Below are 9595 nucleotides of genomic sequence, written 5' to 3'. Positions count from 1 at the left end.
TATATATATATCTTGGAATGCAGGCAGGGTTTAATCGACAACAACAAGGCAATACTGAGGCCGAAGAAAAAGGTATGACTGGCTCTCAAAATCCCAAACTCGGGCCTTCCTGTATTTGGGATTCTTCCGAGCCACACCATCGCCAACTCAGAAGAGGGCGACGCCGGACCACAGAACCACTGGGCCTTTTCTTCTCCGATGCAGAGAGGTAAACGGAGGCCCTACGAGTGGATGGGGCCTGTCCTACACACACCTCACTGCCAGCTCTGATGGCGCCGCGCGGGTCGGTAGCACAGCACACCACCCGCGCCCCTGCCCCACGCCCCCCCCCCTCCAGCCCCCGCCCTCCAGCACCGCGGCACTCACCCGCAGCGCCGAGACAGGAGGCGGTCCTTAAGCGGAGCAGTAGCTCGCTAGCCAATCAGAAGAGCCCGGCTGGCCTTCAGCCGAGCAACAGAATTGGGCATTGGACGCTCCGACCCGCCTCCGAGGCGCGGTTCTCTGATGGAACTGTCGCGAGATCTTCCTCCAGCGGACCCATTGGTGGAAAGACAGTTACGCCCCTTGTCTCTTCGGATCCCTGATTGGCTCTTTAGAGGAGAAGGCGGTTAACGACGGCAGGCTCCCTGAATAGCCATTGGTCGGCGCTGCGGGACTACGGGCGGGCGGGCGTCAGCGCGCGCGTTCGAACGGGCGCTTGGCGGCGTTGCCATGGGGACGTGGCCCGGCAGTCGCCTGAGGCGGGTTGACAGGACGGCTGGTAGCCTGGTTTTAGGGCTTTCTCCAGACGAGATTATTTTTCGCGCCCTCCGAGGAAACTGACCGAAGAGGAGCCCAGAAGCCCCCGAGGTGAGACAGGGTCGCGGGTTTAAGCCCTGCGCCTGCGCGGGAGAGGGTGCGCCTGTCCGCGGAGAGGTGCGTGCGGAGTCCGGCGTTTGCTGGACACCTAGAATTTGGCTTCTCCTGGTTCTTCGACGGTTCACACACACCACGTTTCATCTCCCTAGCTACGATTTCTTCGGCCATTGTCTCGAAAACTACCGTTCTTGGGGCTTTTGAGCCCCCAAAGTCCTCTTGCCTTTGAAACACACTCCTCAGAGCGCTTCTATTCGACTTTGGGTTGTTTTCTATACTTCCGGGAACCTTGTTCTTCTTTTTCTCATATAATTTTGAACTCTAAAATGAGACAGACGTTTCACAATGTCTTGCACATAGTAGATTTTTAGGAAATATTTGTTCAGTTGAGTTTAACTCACTGCAAAAAGATTCTATTTTCTTTCATGCCTTGTTTCATTCAAAGATGATTTGGAGGCAGGTGGAAGAGCCTGAAAATTCGACGTTGGGATTTCCACCTTTTGTGAAAGGTGAAGTTGTGAACTGGTTGCTACAACTCTCCTCACATTGCAGTCTGATCCACCAATACCTTTTATCGGGCTCCTAAATGTATTTCCCTAAAACAGACCATTCTGGTCGGGTGGTGGCCGCTGCCTGCGCCCTTAATCTCAGCACTCGGGAGGCAGAGGCAGGCGGATCTCCGTGAGTTCGAGGCCAGCCTGTTAACAGAGCAAAGTTCCAGGACAGGCTCCAAAGCTACAGAGAAACCCTGTCTCAAAAAACAAAACAAAAAACCCCAGACCATTCTGTTGTTATTTGTGAGAGGGTTTTCTCTTTTCATTTCATGGTTACATCTTGGAAAATGTAGTTAATTACTTGAGTTTGAATTTTTCACTTGCATGTGCGCCACAGCACTCAAATGAAGGTCAGAAAACAGCTTTGAGGAGATCTCGTTTTCCATTTTGTTGAGGCAGGATCTGTTTTGTTTCTGCTGCTGCACATGTTCTCCCGTCATGCCTCCGTTTTCCCATAGTACTGGGTTTATAGACCACATGTGACCTCTGCCATGCCTCCCTGGGCTACAGACATGCACTACCCCATGTGACCCTTTATGTAGGTTCTGGGCATTGACCTCAAGTCATTAGGTTTATGGATTATGTGCATTTCCCTACCAGGCCATTTCCTTGGCCCTGATTTGAGTTTTTAATTTAATTTAATTTAATTGGTTTTTCGAGACAGGCTTTCTCTGTAGCTTTGGAGCCTGTCATAGAACTAGCTCTTGTAGACCACCCCGAACTCACAGAGATCCGCCTGCCTCTGCCTCCCAAGTGCTGGGATTAAAGGCATGCACCACCACCGCCCGGCTGAGTTTTTTTTTTTATGTGTATTATGTGCACCTTGTGGACGTCTAGTGAGAAGGAAGTCGGAAGAGGGTGTTGGATCCCCAGAGCTGTAGTTACAGACAGTTGTGAGCTACCATGTGGGTTATGGGAATAGAACCCTGGTCTTTTGAAGGAACAGCCAGTGCTCTTAACCACTGAACCTAACCCCATTTATTTGGGTTTTTTTGTTTGTTTGTTTGTTTTTTTGAGATAGCATTCCACACTGTAGCTAGAACATGCAGTAATCCTCCTGTCTCAGCTTCTCGAGTGCTGAAATTGTTGTTGTTGTTGTTATTATTATTATTATTATTTTGTTTTTCAAGATAGGGTTTATCTGTATTACAATCCTAGCTGTCCTGGAACTAGCTCTGGTAGACCAGGCTAGCCTCAAACTCACAGGCTTCAACCTGCCTCTGCCTCCCAAGTGCTGGGATTAAAGGTGTGCATCATTACTGCCCAACTGAATGCTGAAGCTTTCAAGGAAAATCAGGAAAATTACCCTAATCCAACAGTTTGAAACCAGCCTAGGTAACAGCGTGGCCAAGACCTAATCCTGTAGTGCTAGGAATGGAGCCCAAGGCCTTAAGCATGCTTGACAAATGCTTCACTGTTGTAATGGGAGCGCCGGGGCTGCGTCCCCAGCACCCCGGCCGCTTGGCTTGCTTATGCCCCGAAATAACAACACACAAATTGTATTCTTTTAAACACTGCTTGGCCCATTATATCTAGCCTCTTCTCTGCTAACTCTCGCACCTGGACTAGCCCATTTCTAATAATTTGTGTAGCCCACGCGGTGACTTACCAGGGAGATTCTAGCTAGCCTACGTCCATCCTGGGTCGGAGCTTCATCGCGTGTGCCTGGGAGAGGGGAGCATGGCATCTGCTCCAGAGAGCAGAGCTGTCGAGTCTGAGCTCACTTCCTCTTCCTCCCAGCATTCTGTTTTGTTTACTCCTCCCACCTATGTTTTAACCTATCAGGGCCAAGCAGTTTCTTTATTGCTTAACCAATGAAATCAACAGATTGATATATGACACTCCCACATCACTTCACCACTGAGCTACATCTCAAACAAGAGACGGTTTTAGTGGTAGTAATATTGGCAGTAACAATTGTAGCAGTGGTGGTGGTAGTTGTAGGAATCTAATATGCTTTCTATTTCAGGTCTGAGTGGTACCAACACCTATTTCCCTAACCCCAAAGAACAGTTCAGCAGAGGAATAGATGGTTAGTTGATGGGTTTGAGACAGATTTTTCTGTATAGCCCTGGCTACACAATTCTGGAACTCAAGACTAGACAGACTTCAAACTCAGATCTGCCTGCCTCTGCTTCCCTACTGCTGGGATTAAAACGGTGTGCCACTACCCCTGACTTTTGTAAGGAAGTGAGTGATAAGTTCTATTATTGTTACGTGATTTATGTATTCAGTCATGGAATTATTTTAACTGTGATGGATTGAAGTACTTGCTTATCTAGCATGCCTGAAACCCTGGATTCAATCCTCTGCACCACATAAAACTAGCAGTTATGGTCACAAATGCTTAGCACTTGAGAAGTCTAAGTAGGCAGGAGGAAGTGTAAGAAGGCAGGACCAAAGGTCAGAACTATTCTGGACTCTTGGAATTTAAGGTCAGCCTGGGCTACCTGAGACACCATCTCAGAAAACAAATAAACAAAAACAACAAAAAAAATACAGTTGTCTATTTTACTATGAAGTGAACTCACCTAGTATTTGGAAGCATTGCATAATACTGGTATTTAACTAGTGTCTAGAATAGTATATTATATCCAGGCCACAATTTCGAGCTGAGAATTCACCAGCAATGAGGAGCAAAACTGAAAACTGTTTTTAGTTAGCTGTCTGTTTATGTTGACATATGATTGGTTCTTGCTGGGAGCAAGCCTTTAATCCCAGCACTTGGGAGGCAGAGGCAGGGAGATCTCTGAGTTTCAAGCCAGCCTGGTCTATAAAGCAGGTTCCAGAACAACCAGGGCTACACAGAGAACCCCTGTCTTAAAAAACAAACAAACAAGCAAACAAAAACTAGTGGTCTATACTAATGTGGCCAATATATAGATAACCATTTACTCTTCTAGAAAATTCATGTCATTGTTTTGAATAAATAAAATTATTTCTCACTTTATCCATTTGTGAAAAATGAAAGGTTAATTGGATAGCACCATTACATGTTAATAATTTAGATCACATGGGGGCTGGAGAGATGGCTCAGTGGTTAAGAGCATTGCCTGCTCTTCCGTAGGTCCTGAGTTCAATTCCCGGCAACCACATGGTGGCTCGCAACCATCTGTAATGAGGTCTGGTACCCTCTTCTGGCCTGCAGGCATACACACAGACAGAATATTGTATACATAATAAATAAATATTTAAAAAAATTTAGATCACAGTAAATGAGGTTATTTATATACTTTTTTTTAACTTTAAAAAGCAAGTTGGTTTTTCAAGACAGAATTTCTCTGTGTAGCCCTGGCTGTTCTGGAACTAGCTCTGTAGACCAGGATAGCCAAGATTCTTCTGCCTTTGTCTCCTGACCTCTACCCAACCAGCTTGGAAATTGATAAAGGCTAATTGTAGCCATTTTTTTTTTCAGGAAAACACATGATATATGGTTTGTTGACATGGTTTTATGGCTACAACTGGCAAAAAATCTTTTAAGTGACAAGTTCCTGAGATTGGATTAGACCAAAATTTTAAAGTTTAAAAATAAACCTCTGGATTTAACCCCAGCATTGGTTACTACCTGTCCCTGTTAGTACATTCAGAATTAAACCTCTGTATATAGAGACTACTATACTTGTGTTGACTTAAGATGACTGGGTTCAGCAATTTTACTATGTTCATTTTTAGGTGATTACCACCAAACTTAAAAACTTAATAAACCTGTTAAGGGCAGGTCTTAAAGCAAATCACAGAGTATTTATAGTTAATCATAAAAGAACTTTTTCTTTCAGTTACAAATCTAAATAATCTCAAAGTAGTTTTTTAAAAAGTATTATAATAGTAACTCACATATTAGTGTTCAAAAGTCCACAGCTGACCTTGGGAATTCCATTGAGTACCATCTGTTCTAGTTCCTCTGCAGCTGTTGCTTTAAACAGTTGTCCCCTCCTTTGTCTTCTTAAAGCTCAGCCATCTATAAATAGGATAATCCTTGAAGTTTGAAGTAACTGGTTCTGTTGAGAGAGAAGACTATAGTCTTTAATTTTTAATTTGCCTCTTGGAATATGGAATTTTTTGTGTGTTATTTGGGATCTAATACCTAACCTGAGGTACAGAAATGTTTTATGAGAAGTGATCAAGAATGTTGAGTTATATTGTATCTGTTTTTAACTTGTATGTGTGTATTTGTGTGTGTGATATGTATTGATAATTTACATACAAGCAGGCAACATTAGAGTCCGATACTTAAAATTTTTTAAATTTTTATACTTACCCTAGGGTTCTTTCCTCATACTTGGCTGACTTGCTCCCACCTAAAGGCAGATAAACCTGAAAAAACTCTTAGCAGAAATCCATCTCATTTGCCCCTGGACAGCTTTGAACAAATGACCTTTTCTGTGTAGGGTGAAGGGAGGCCACTTGTTTGTCCTGGCTGCCCGGCTGCTCAGTCCCAAAATAACCACACAGAAATTGTATTAATTAAATCACTGCTTGGCCCATTAGCTCTATTATTGGCTAACTCTTACCTCTTAATTTAACCCATTGCTATTAATCTGAATGTCACCATGAGGTCGTGGCCTACCAGCAGAGTTCCAGCATTTCTGACTTTGGTGGCAGATCCATGGCGTCTCTCTGGCTCTACCCTTCTTTCTCCCAGCATTCAGTTCTGTCTTCCCTGCCTACCTAAGATCTGCCCTATCAACAGGCCAGGGCAGTTTCTTTATTCATTAATGGTAATGAAAGCACACAGAGGGGACTCCCACATCACTTCCCCTTTTCTGTTTAAATAAAAAGGAAGGCTTTAACTTTAACATAGTAAAATTACATATAACAAAACAGGTATCAAATAAAAATTATAGTTACAATATTTATATCTATTTTATCTTTTATCATAACTCAGGAAAACTATATTATTCCTATCTATTCTTCAACTCCATCAAAGACTCCAGAAGGATATAATATTACCTAAGTAAACAGGAAGTACATTGTAAGCAACTTCCAAAATTCTAGAATTGACAGAGACATCTTAGCTACCTGGACAGTCATCCCAAGTTCTTCTGTAACATTGGGACATCCAACTTTGGCCTACAGGTGCATAGTATCCAGCAGACTTTTCCACAAAGCAGGAAATTTCAAAGACAGGTCTGCCTATATTGACACTTTGCCAGTCACTTTCTCTCTCCTGCAGAATGTCTCACAGACTCTTTCATGAAGCAGGAACTCCGAAGGATCATCTCATCTTTAGGCAAGTTCAGCAGTCATTTCTCTGTGGATCCTGCATGTCTAGTTCATCTAACAAACTCCATAAGGAGCCTCTTTGATGCCCATCTTCCTTTTGAAGTAAACTGATGCTGCCAGGAGCAGATGTGTCTCACTGTCATGAAAAGTCCTAAATTTTTTTAAACATTTTAAATGCCATATTCTGAAGGTCTCTGAAAGATTTGAAGAATCCCTATCCATCTGAAATACTTCTCTGCACATCTATAAAATCTAACTAACATGACTACAAACTTCACTATTATAGAGGATTATCTATTAACCTGTAGTTCTTAATTATACATTACATTTTTAAAAAATATTTATTTATTTATTATGTATACAATATTCTGTGTGTATGCCTGAAGGCCAGAAGAGGGCGCCAGACCTCTTTACAGATGGTTGTGAGCCACCATGTGGTTGCTGGAAATTGAACTCAGGACCTTTGGAAGAGCAGGCAATGCTCTTAACCACTGAGCCATCTCTCCAGCCCCTATACATTACATTTTTAAAATGAACTACATAATCACAATACCTCAGTCAAGATCAGAAATACATATACATATAACAAAATTGACCTTAAATTTGTATCAATAAACCAAGATTCATGCCAATGCAAATTATTCATATCTATGTCATATCCCCCTTTAAATGTAAACAAACAATTATAAATAATAAACAATAACTGGGAATATGAGCATAGTTTTGTCCATACTGCTTCCTGCTGTTTGGGGATGCTGTTAATCAGGTCTTTCATGGTGTATCCTGTGTGTATCTCAGTCTAGCAGTTGGACAAAGTAATTTTTTGAGGGTGTTCACAGCAACCTTTCAGGGGGTGTGGTCTATGAACCCATATTGGTCTGGAAGCAATCCACAGGTTCTCATCTTCTGTGGAGACAAGAGAAGAACTTTTCCAAAGCAACATATCCTTAGACCCAAATTTGAAAGTCATGATACCTTTATAATATAAATGCTGGTTTAACATAGCAGCCCATACAATGAAATGTCTCCCTGTACTTAGCTCACTCACAGTCAAATAATTCAAAGAAAACACAATAATATACATAATCCAGACTCTCTGTGAATTTTCCATCTTTACCTGGCTTACTTTTCTTTACTCCTTTTAATCTATGACTGTCTGTACTCTGTCTCTTTAAAGGCTTTTTTAAACGATTTACTTCTTTTCCAACTCTCTATACTCTTGCTTCTCTCTCCCAAGCCTATGTACATTCATCCAACACTGTGACTCATTTAGAGTTCTTTTATGTCTGAATCTGTCCTTATTGCATTATCTGTAATTCTTTGCTGTCCAGGAGCGCTTTTGCTTGCTAAGCGCTTAAAAACAAAAACTAAACTGTGACATTACTAGGTCTAATACGGTACCACCCGCTTGCCTGCCCAGTCTAAAACTTAAGCTGCACCATTCCTATGATACATACGGTACTGCCAGTATAGTGGAGCCGCTGGTGCCTCTGAGAGCCACGCACACTGCTCCATTCTCAGGCACACAGCCAGCCAGTCCATGTCACCATTAAGCAAGCTGCAACAGTCTGCTCACAAACCCCGCCCAAATATTCTGTCTCCTAAAAGAGCCAGAGGTTGCACTGGCAGCAAAGCCCAGAAAGCCAGCATTTCAAAACTGCCGCTGTGGCTGAGTCAGGAAAAATCTTAAAGGAGCAGCAGCAAGCTGCCAGCAAACAGCAAGAAGCTGTGTTAAACCCTGTATTCTTTTTTTTTTGGTCTAGAATTCCTTTTCAAGCCCTCTCAGGTTTTACGTGGATTTAGTTGGCCATGTGGGTGCCAATCTATAGGGGGGGAGGGAGGACGCCCAGATGCTCAGCCCTGAAATAACCTCACAGAAATTGTATTAATTAAATCACTGCTTGATCCATTAGCTCTAACTTCTTATTGGCTAACTCTTACTTTAACTAACTCTTATTTTAACCCATTTCTATTAATCTGTGTATTGCCATGTGGCTTACTCTGCCAGTGGATCCATGGCGTCTCTTTGATTCTGCCTTCTTCCTCCCAGCATTCTGTTTAATTTTTCCCACCTACCTAAATTCTGCCCTATCAACAGGCCCAAAGCAATTTGTTTTTTTTTTTTTTTTTTTTTTTATTAACCAATGAAAGCAACACAAAGACAGAGGACCTTCTACATCATTTCTGGATCATTAAGTATATATGTATTTGTTTCACAGATTTGTTTTTTTGTTTGTTTTTCTTTTTAGATTGTCATAAGTTTTATTGGGATAAATGCTAGAACTTTCCTTTTTTACTAGCAGTTGTCACTTAAAAACGGGTATGAAAAACAATATAATCATTTCATCTTGTTTCCAAATTCCTAAGAAAGAAAAAGTGAAATTTCCACAATATAGGAAATCTCTGTTTAGTCTCTATATTATATAATTGTAAAATAATGACTGGCTAGACCTGGTCACACATTTGTAAGCCCAGCACTTGGGAGCATAACAAACATTAAATATTAGTCTGTTAAACACTGTATATTTTTTTATAACAAATTTAAATCTTTTGCTCTTATCTGCCTTTAAAAAAACTGTATACAAATGTTTTAAATCCCCTCCCACCATCACCAGCCACAGCTAAGTCTTTGTTTATGCAAAGGCCCTGTTACGGTCTTAGACTTTGATTGTTTTAAGTAGCCTTCCCCATCCCCCTTTCCTTCATTTTCTTTATGCCAATTCTTTTAATTGAAAGGACACAGCACCTGTGTTAGAATAAAAACCAGGTGCATACCAGGTTAAATGCACACCTTTAATCCCAGCACTGGGGAGGCAGAGACATGATCTCTATGATTGGGAGACCAGTCTGGTCTACAGTGCAAGTTCCAGGATAGCCAGAGAAACCCTGTCTCAAAAAACAAAACAAATAAACTAGGTGTTCTTCCTGCCCTGTGTGCATGTTCTCTCTATCTCTCTCTCTCT

At 42.1% G+C, this 9595-nt stretch overlaps 2 protein-coding genes across 4 annotated transcripts in view; one reads left to right on the top strand and one right to left on the bottom strand.

Annotated features, from left to right (window-relative positions):
* Nudt2 (nudix hydrolase 2) overlaps positions 1–465 on the bottom strand; it is a 14510-nt gene extending 14045 nt beyond the window's left edge. The window contains exon 1 of one of the 3 annotated variants that reach the window (XM_005362010.3): positions 367–465. The gene's annotated coding sequence lies outside the window, so the exon portion shown is untranslated. The remainder of the gene's footprint in view (positions 1–366) is intronic. The other 2 variants (XM_026786552.1, XM_005362011.3) reach the window with 2 other exon arrangements.
* Positions 466–731: 266 nt separating this feature from the next.
* Positions 732–9595, top strand: part of Kif24 (kinesin family member 24) — a 59396-nt gene continuing 50532 nt past the window's right edge. Inside the window, exon 1 of the mRNA XM_005362371.2 lies at positions 732–849. The gene's annotated coding sequence lies outside the window, so the exon portion shown is untranslated. The remainder of the gene's footprint in view (positions 850–9595) is intronic.

This window comes from Microtus ochrogaster, linkage group LG5, assembly GCF_000317375.1.
Source record: "Microtus ochrogaster isolate Prairie Vole_2 linkage group LG5, MicOch1.0, whole genome shotgun sequence".
NCBI lineage: Eukaryota > Metazoa > Chordata > Mammalia > Rodentia > Cricetidae > Microtus > Microtus ochrogaster.
Note: the sequence above shows the minus strand (reverse complement) of the source record. Positions and strands in the feature narration are given on the sequence as shown.